This window comes from Miscanthus floridulus, chromosome 15 (assembly GCF_019320115.1).
Source record: "Miscanthus floridulus cultivar M001 chromosome 15, ASM1932011v1, whole genome shotgun sequence".
Taxonomy (NCBI): domain Eukaryota; kingdom Viridiplantae; phylum Streptophyta; class Magnoliopsida; order Poales; family Poaceae; genus Miscanthus; species Miscanthus floridulus.
Genome location: NC_089594.1, coordinates 49,455,183 through 49,465,150, shown reverse-complemented (window position 1 = coordinate 49,465,150; position 9,968 = coordinate 49,455,183).

Below are 9,968 nucleotides of genomic sequence, written 5' to 3'. Positions count from 1 at the left end.
GCTTAGGGTGCATACCCTACTCATGGGGTTGAGGCCTGGTAGCATGGTCGATTGTGGCAACCATCTCCTCCCAGCAGCACTTCCTTTTTCTAGCCCTCTTGTCATGATGATGTTTGGCCGAGGCAGGGTCGTCATCGCCATCTCCACCGCTACAGTGGGCGGTGATTTTGTCCTTGCCGCTAAAGTTTGCTTGGATGGCCTCCTCATCCATGGCATACATGGTGGTGATGTCTAGGAGCTCTCGCATCATGTGTATGGTCTCATGGCTAAGCGCATGGATGAGTGCCTCATAGGTCAGTGCCGCAAGTGAAGGCGTTGATCATGTTGGTGTTGGTGATGTTGGGGAGCACATTGTGCTTCTTGGAGAAACGTTGAATGTACTCTTGGAGGGTCTCATTGGTCCTCTGCCTACAATTGCATAGGTCCCATGAGTTTCTAGGTTGGGTGTACATACCATGGAAGTGACCGACTAAGATGGAGCGAAGATCGCCCTAGAGCAAATAATGTCGGGCTCAAGCTACTCAAGCTAGGCTCTCATCGAGCTTGACAGAAGTAGGGAAAGGTACTGCACATCGAAGTCATCGTCCGACCCCCCCATCCCTCATGGCAAGGTGGTAGTCCTCAAGCCTAGTGGTCTGGGTTGGTCTCGCTGTCATACTTGGAGATGTGTGTTGGCGGCCGAAAGCGCCTAGGGTAGGAAACCACCTGGATCCTAGCCCCAAACACCAAGGGGCAAAATGATCCTAGGTGGAGCCCTCGTCCCACTGATCAGGACAGCAGGGACTACACCTAAGTGTGGCGTCTAGCCTCGATGTTGTCATGCACATCACGGGTGTCGCCAATCCAGTCGTGCATGAGCAGGACGGCGAGGGGAAGGGTCACGCCTTCACTCCTACCGGGGCTTGGCGCCCCTAGTCTACGGACGGTCAGAGCCACTGCCAGAGGGTATAGTGTTGTCGGTCATTAACATCAATCATAAACCGTTAATATAACCTGCATATATACTTAATTCCATCACCAACATAGGTTTAGGAGTTTTGGTGAATTTGTGCTTTTAGCAGGATTTATCCAGAAAACCATCAAGGTGGATATATTGGCCAAAGTAAATCATGCTTAACCATGGCATAAACAACTCTAGATGGTTCTAGAGGACACCAGAGGACTCTCCATCGAAGATCAGGCCAAGAGGCTAATAGGAGGGGCTGTTGGCCCCACCTGTAGGCCAACCAGCCTGTGGGACCCACCTGTCAGCCTCCCCTTTGAATGTCGGTTCTCCACCGCCTCCTAGATTGCATCTATGTCATTTACACAAGTCGGTTTGATCTGATGGTCCTAGAATTGATGCTACCCCTATATATACAGCCATGTACCCCCTCCTAGAGATTATCCTAAAACCCTAATTCATATCCTCATCTCAGGATCAGGGTATTCGCATTCAAGAGAGATTAATCCTCTAGTAAGGATCTATTCTTTGTATACAAATAGAGAGAGTAAGGGAAGAGTTTGGGGGAAGTACTGGCCTATCGGTGCTACCTCTACAGCTTGTACTTTGGTGGATCCAGGCTTCTCCAAGTCTACATCTACGATACTTATGGTAACTGATTTCTGTTTAAAGTAAGTTTTGTGCCCTTTGGTTCATGGGTTCACAGTTCTTTTGAGTGCTCTAGTTTGTGTTAGATCTCTGGATTAGAGTAGTAGTCGTTAGCATAAGCATGGTGCTTAGGCTATCGGCTACCAGTGTTTGCTCCCTGCTTCTTGGTTGTGTGGTAGCAGTGGGAGGTGACAGCCCTGTCTATCCTTTATAGTCCATGCCAAATTGAGCAGGTTCTTAAATTAGTAGGACCATAGTCGTATCAGTAGAGTTATCTATTAGCAGTGCTTTATCGTCTAAGCAGTGTCCTGAAGTGAACATTAGAGTCTTAAGCCTTGCTTTGCATAGGGTCATAACCATAGGAATCCTCTCTACTCATACCATAAACCTTGATTGCTATCCCTGGACAAACTAGTGTTTAGAAAACATACACATGTTTCCCTATGGATACGATACTCGATAATACTCTGGGTGAAAACTACTTCAATACCCATGCGCTTGCGGATTTTGTCTCTATGTGCCTCCATAGGTGTCAACAAGTTTTCTAGCACCGTTACCGGGGAAACGGCTACTAGTGATTTCATCAAACCAATTTTGTCCTTGTATCTTTTATTTTATTTATCTTTAATCATGGATAACATCATGCCTGTCAATCAATTCACTGCTACCACGGGCGCACATCTAGAGCCACTGGAATCTTTGAAACCTATCCTTACACCAGGCTATGAGTTGCGTTCGAGTTTAATAAAGTTGGTCTGGGAACAATCATTCTCAGGAGAAGGCAATGAAAAGCCATATACCCACCTACAAGAGTTTGAGCAAACATGTGCAAGTTTGCATATCGTAGGCATGTCAAACAAAATTTTAAAGTGGAAGTTATTTCCGTTCTCTTTGATGGGAAAAGCTAAACACTGGTATACCCAAACCGTAGGGTGTGTATAAGGAGATTGGGAAGCTCTATGCTCTAGCTTTTGCTTATTTTTCTTTCCCCTCTCTGGAGTGATTAGCCTTCAAATAGAGGTTCTATCTTTTAAATAGAAAGAAAAAGAATCTCTTGGTGTGGCATGAGCGCATTTTAATGACCTAGTCAATTCTGGCCCTGACCTTGCTATACAAGACCCTATGCTTTTATAACACTTTTATATGGGTCTTAGTGGGGAGACCTCATAGCTTCTTGATACAACTTTCTAGAGGTGCCTTCTTACACTACTCTACTAGTGAAGGGAGAAACATCCTTAGAAAAATCCTAGATAACACCCCCTACACCAGCATGAGTGATGATGGCCCAAAAGATGTAGTTGAGAAACTCCTAAGGAAGAACCTTTGATAGTTGAGCTTGGACCTTTAACTACTCCACTTGAAGCCTCAACGATCCTCCAAGTTCCTGGACCACCGAAGGAGGAAGAAATTTCACCTTTGGAAAATATGTTTGAATTCGAGGAAGATCTTTTCTCCAATTTTGAAAACACCTCGAATTATTATGCAATAAGGAAATCTTTGGCACCATCAGCACCTAACCAGCATCGTCCTGACCCAACCAAAGATAAGTTCATTAAAAAGACTATGAAGGAGTTGACAACAATCATAAGCAATGAGTGTTGGGAGAATCCAAGCTTTCTCCTAAAGTTATTCATTTAGATTCTCCCTCTACCTCCATTCATTGTCAGATTCATAAAACCTCCTTCAATGCCTTTTATAATCTGGTTGTAGGGGTAAATCTTATGTCTAAATGTTTTGCACATACCCTTCCTAGAAATATGCAATTAACTCCAACAATCAAATTCTTACAAAGTCTCTTAGGGCAAATCCTTCCTAGTGAAGAAATTTTTCACCTCATCCCTATCAAAGTAGACAAAACCAAGGTGTATCTTAGTTTTTATGTTTTCGATATTTGGGAGTTCGATCTTCTGATAGGGCATCCAATAGAGAGACTCCTACATGAAGGAAGAAAAGGGAGTATAAATGTAAGTCTTGGGAAAAGCCTAAACCTTCCTATTCCCATCACTCGCTCATTACATCCTAAGACAAAGTTGAGTCCCGAGCAAGATCCAATGGAGGAGATTATGGCAGCATCTCTCCTGGAAGCCTTCGACAAAGATCTTGAAGAAGATGCCAAGGATTTCATCCAAGATGAAGAAGAACCATGAGATCCTCTTCCTCTAGATGAAACTCAACAGCCGCTAAAACCCTCCATTGTGCTCAAACCCCTTCCTTTAGGATTGAAATACGCTTTTCTAAATAATGATAGGGAGTCTCCTGTGATTATTAGCGATAAACTCTTTGAGGACTAGACCCTCCGGCTCCTTACCATTTTAGAAAAGCATCGCTCTACCTTCGGTTACTCACTCACAGACCTCAAGGGGATTAGTCCTGCCCTTTGTACCCATCGCATTCCCATAGATCTAGCTCATCCACCTTCTAGGGAGCCCCAACGTAGGCTTAACAATGTGATGAGAGAAGTTATCAAGAAAGAGGTTTTGAAACTTTTTAATGCAAGGATAATCTGTCATGTGCCTTATAGTGAGAGGGTAAGCCCGATACAAGTTGTACCAAAGAAGAATTAATCCCACAACAAAAAGTCATAGGATGGTGGATGTGTATTGATTACCGAAAACTTAACAAGGCAACAAAGAAAGATCACTTCCCATTACCCTTCATTGATGAAATGTTGGAACGGCTTGCAAAGAATTCTTTCTTTTGTTTCCTTGATGGGTATTCTGGCTATCATCAAATTCTAATCCATCCTGATGACCAAAGCAAAACTACTTTTACTTATCCCTATGGAACATATGCTTATCGTAGGATGTCTTTCAGATTATGCAACGCTCCGACTTTGTTCCAAAGGTGCATGATGTCTATTTTTTCTGATATGATAGAAGAAATCATGGAAGTTTTTATGGATGATTTTTCTGTTTATGGAAAAAATTTCAATGATTGCTTAGAAAATTTAGACAGTTTTGCAAAGATGTGAGGAAAAGCACTTGGTCTTAAATTGGGAAAAATGTCATTTCATGGTTAGAGAAGGCATAGTGCTTAGACACTTGGTGTCTGAACGTGGAATAGAGGTAGATCGAGCTAAGATAGAAGTACTAGAATAGCTACCTCCTCCCATAAACATCAAAGGGGTATGAAGTTTTCTTAGTCAAAGGGGTATGAAGTTTTATAAAACATTTTTCGCATATTGCTAGACCCTTACAAGTTTGTTAGCCAATGGATGGTCCCTTTGAGTTTGATGATGAGTGTTTAAATGCTTTTCAAATAACACACTCATCTCTACACCAATCATCCAACCACCTAATTGGTCGCTGCCTTTTGAAATGATGTGTGATGCTAGTGATTATGCTGTGGGGGCAGTATTGGGTCAAATGAAAGATAGAAAGATAGAAAGCATCATGCAATTTCCTATTATAGTAAAACTCTATCAGGACCTCAACTTAATTATGCAACAACTTCAAAGGAGCTTCTGGCTATTGTTTTTGCTATTGACAAGTTTATATCTTACTTAGTAGGAGCTAAAGTTATTGTTTACACTGATCATGCTGCTCTTTAATATCTCCTTACTAACAAAGATGCTAAGCCTTGGCTTATAAGATGGATCATTTTGCTTCAAGAATTTAATTTAGAAATTAAAGATAAGAAAGGAATAGAAAATTCTATAGCTAATCACTTATCAAGAATGTAGTTCGAGACTCCATAGGAATTGCCCATCAATTATTTTCTATGGGACGCAATGCTCCTAAAGGTCATAGGATCCGACCCCTGGTATGCAAATATTGTTAATTTTATGGTTGCAGGTTATGTACCAATAGGGGAGAATAAGAGGAAGCTCATCTATGAAAGTCGCCTCCACCTATGGTATGAACCGTACCTCTTCAGAGTCTGCTCCGATGGACTACTTAGGAGGTGTGTTTCGACTGAGGAAGCAACCAAGATCATTGAAAGATGCCACTCATCACCGTATCGAGGACATTATGGGGCATTCCGCATGAATGCTAAGATGTGGCAAAGTGGATTCTTCTGGCCAACCATGTACGATGACACCAAAGACTTCATACAGAGGTGTACCCCATGTTAGAAACATAGGAATATCAATGCAAGAGATGCCATGCCACTCACCAGCAGCCTCCAGTTAGAACTCTTTGATGTCTAGGGAATCAACTACATGGGACCATTTCCAAAATCCCGGCAGTTCGAATCCTGGTGGTAGTCGACTATGTCTCAAAATGGGTTGAAGCTTTACCATGTCAAGCTGCAGATTCCAATAATGCCAAGAGGATGTTTTTTGAGACTATCTTTCCATGCTTTGAAGTTCCACGCATGGTAATTAGCGACGGAGGTCCTCACTTCATTGATAGAAAGTTCTGACGCTTCTTGTCCGATCATGGGGTTTGCCATAACATCGCGACACCATATCATCCTCAAACTAGCAGACAAGTAGAAACGTCATACAAGCAAATCATGAACATTCTGCAGAAGATAGTTAATGAGATGGGGATAGCATGGAAGGACAAGTTACACAGAGCACTATGGGCTTACAAAACACCACTTGGAATGTCACCATGCCAACTTATCTACGGGAAGACATGCCACTTACCTATCGAGTTGGAATTCAAAGCTCATTAGACCATAAAAAGGTGGAACATGGACTTTGAAGCAGCTGGAAAGAGGAGAAAAATGCAACTCTCTGAGCTAGAGAATTGACGAGAAAAGGCATATCATAATACAAAACTCTACAAGGAGAGGACAAAATGATGGCATGACAAAATATTGAAAAAGAAGGAATTCAAACCAGGTGACAAAGTGTTGCCTTTTAACTCCAGAGTGAAGTTTGGACATGGGAAACTACGAAGCAAATGGGAAGGACCTTACAAGCCAATTAGCGCATCGTATTATGGAGCGGTCACACTTCAAAATGATGAAGGTACACTTTTCAAGCTAAATGGTCATCGTTTAGAAATTTTCCATGACACACAATTGCCAGAAGAAGAATTAGATATAATTAACTTTATAGAATTTAAATAACATTTTCAATTTAGCTCTTCTTCTTTACTCTGTGAAATGTTTACCTGCTAAAGTATATTGCCAGGATTTCTCTAGTCCTTTTGTTGGTGCTTGTCTCCACATGTTGTTTATGTAAGGTAATAGAATTCAAGTGTGGGGGAGGCAAACCTCCCAAGCAAAGCATGACATCGACAAACAATGAAAGAACCACAAGAAAGGTAGGCTGACCTATCTTGGGTCTACTAGCCTTGCACTTCATCCTTGGCCAGGTTTACCATCATCTAGCTTGGGGAGAAGGCACCCCCGTGTATCTAGGTAAGTATTTCTTTTCCTTTTGTTTTATTATTTTTAGTTTTCTTTAAAATATATGTGTTAAAAAAGGATGAATAACTAAAAGCAAAAAAATAAACAGTTATCCCTATAATAGTAAAAATGAAAACCAAATAAAAAGAGTGTGTCTAGTTTGCTTTAATTTCTTAAAGTACCTAGTGATGAGGACATCACCTGCCTGGATACAACCACATTAGGAACTTTTGATTCACAGAAATACATACATGGATCAAAAAGAGTGTTAAAGACACATGGAAGGTATGGAGGACCAAGTTGATTGGGGGCCAAGTACAAGTATTCCTAATGTTCTCCACCAGGACACCACGCCACTTTTGGCCCAAGGAAAGAAAGAGATAAAATCCAACACGTTTTGGGGCTAGATTCAGACTACAACACTGTGCCAACTTGAGACGGCCGCCACGACCTCATCTGGACTCGGATTGGGGCGTTCAAGTACTTCATGGAATCCTTATGAAGTCTATTTTCACATGGATCTAGAATCAAATCCATATCTATTCTGAGGTGGCCACAGTGACCAAATTACTACTGAGAGGTTTTCTGTCCAAAGGTGTTGCGTCGCCATAGTTTGGCCAATGGGCCGTGTATCAAGTTGGGTCCATTAGGGATGCATCCTAGGGTTGGAGCATGACCCCAACACCCTAGTGGTCATTCCTCCACCTTCATATACCCCTTAGCTGCCACCAAGAACAGTGGGGTTTTGTTTTGTTGAAAGTTTAGCTATTGCTATTTCCTTGTAGACGCGTGTGTTGACTAGACCATCTGTTCTGCTTGATTTAGAACCCCAACTTTGTGAGTTCAGATTGGTTTTTCACCTCCATATTTGCAATTGAGTTGCTTGTTCTACTTGTTCTTGCTTGTTCCTCGATTGCTTGTAGGAGTTACCCTAGTGGTTTGGTTGATCGTGCTCCACAAGATCACGACGGCCATTAGAGGTGGTGTATCGGTTGCTAAGGCGCAGCATCCTTGGATGGTGGTAGTCGGGCCGTGAGCGTCATCTCCATCCCCAAATAGAGTTATCCACCTTATCTCATCAAAAGATTGGGATTCACCCTAGCGGGCTTCATATCAGTTGGTAATCAGAGCAAGGTTTATCGGTGAGAGACTTCGGATCCTTCGCTGTTTTTAATTTTTCCTATAGTCCAGAAAAAGCCAAAAAAATATAGTAGATTAGTTTACCCACAATCCTATAAACCCTTTGAGCCTTTGCTAGCACTGCTTAGTTAGGGCTTGTTGAGTTTTTGGTTGCATCGGTCTGTCAAGTTGCTGGTCTTAGTGTCTATTGCTTTAGAGTTTTGAGTTCTACCACATTTTGGTCACCACGAGATCCACCATCACCATATACATCTTTGCTTCATTTTTTCCACCATGGATCCATTTGATGTCCAATTTGAGAGTTTAAATACAATCTCAAAAGATAAAGTTGTCTTCTTTCCAATGCATCTGACCTTTAAGAAAAATTCATTCTGAGTGCTCCACAATCTTCCTAGAGATTTTTGCATCAGCTGTAATAACAAGAGTTGTTAAATCTGAATTTGAAGGGGCCATGTGCAATAGCCTTATTATTTGGGTTGTCATAGTATCAAACCAAATATTTAGGGCTCTTCAAAAAAAGAAGAAAAGAAGAAGAAAAAAAGACAAGAGAAGGAGAAGAAAGAAGGGGCTGAATTTGTTATTTTCTTCGTGCTGTGCTAGTTGCTCTTTTTTAGTGACTACCTTTGTGCCTAGGCTCATGTCTCTAGCATGGTTTAGCCTAGGACCAGCACAGTACTGTCATTGAACGATTATTCAGCTTGCTTTTGTGACTAACGTGGTGCTAGTACTTCCTTGCTTCAGCCCACCTATAGCTCCACATATTTCGACTACAGCTTGACAGGTGTTGTTGTTGTGGCACCGATACACTTCGCTCCATAGTTGTAGACTTGTTGGTTGCCATCACCTTCTGTTTGGCTTGGTAAGAACTTGTAAGGGCTTGTTTTAACAAGTTGAGTTTGAGAGAATTACAATGGACACATCCTAGTAGTTGATAGGAGGATACATATTATTTTTGTGTTTCTTGTTTTCTACTAATCATGGTAGGTGATACAGAGATTTTTGAGCTATTGAAACTAGACCCTCATATTCAAGATGTCATTCAACACTTACCGTTATATGATGGTAAGTTTGATCCTCAAGCTTACATTGATTGGGAGCTAAAAGTAGATAATGAATTTGATGAGCATGACCTGTCCGATAAACAAAAGATTTGTATTGCCTCTAATGTTTTGATTGAATATGCTTTGCTGGAATGGAAACACATTTGTAGGACACAACAAAGTTCTAGAATCTTGGGAAGACTTCAAATTTCTTTTTAGAGATGCATTTGTTCCTGCATATTATGCTGATTATTTGCTTGCAAAATTAGACAACTTGAAGCAAGATAGTAGGACTATAAAAGAATACTAGCATGATTTTAAGATTTGCATCATGTTTGGTGGATTAGATGAATGCATGGAAGATGTTATGAGTAGATTCATGAGAGGGCTCAATTCTAAAATTCGAACCTTGTTAATTAGTAACTCATACATACATATTGGTCAATTGTTTTGTCTTGCTCTCAATGCTGAAAAGGAGAGTCTATTATCTGTGAATACTTGCAAGAATGATGTGACCCATAATGTCTAAAATTTGTCCACTCTGCATGCTAATGAAGAGCAACAAATAGTGGAACCCACTGCTGATTTTCCTTTGTCACAAAATGAATTACTTGTTGTTCCTTGTGATAAAGAGGACTTCTATGTTGATGATTCTTTTACTCCTATGCCACAAGTAGCGAATAACTGTGATACTTTTGGCTTGGAACCATACAAATGTGCTGAAGAAAAGATTTTTCATCCTATTACTTGTGCACAAGATGAACTAAATTTGCTATCCTCTTTAAATACTTTGGGTTATATTGAATTTGATATTCCATGTAATCTAAATTGTCCAAAAGAGAAACTTAAATTGAATTCTGGTTTGCCATGTTTTAATCAATGTTCGTTTCATG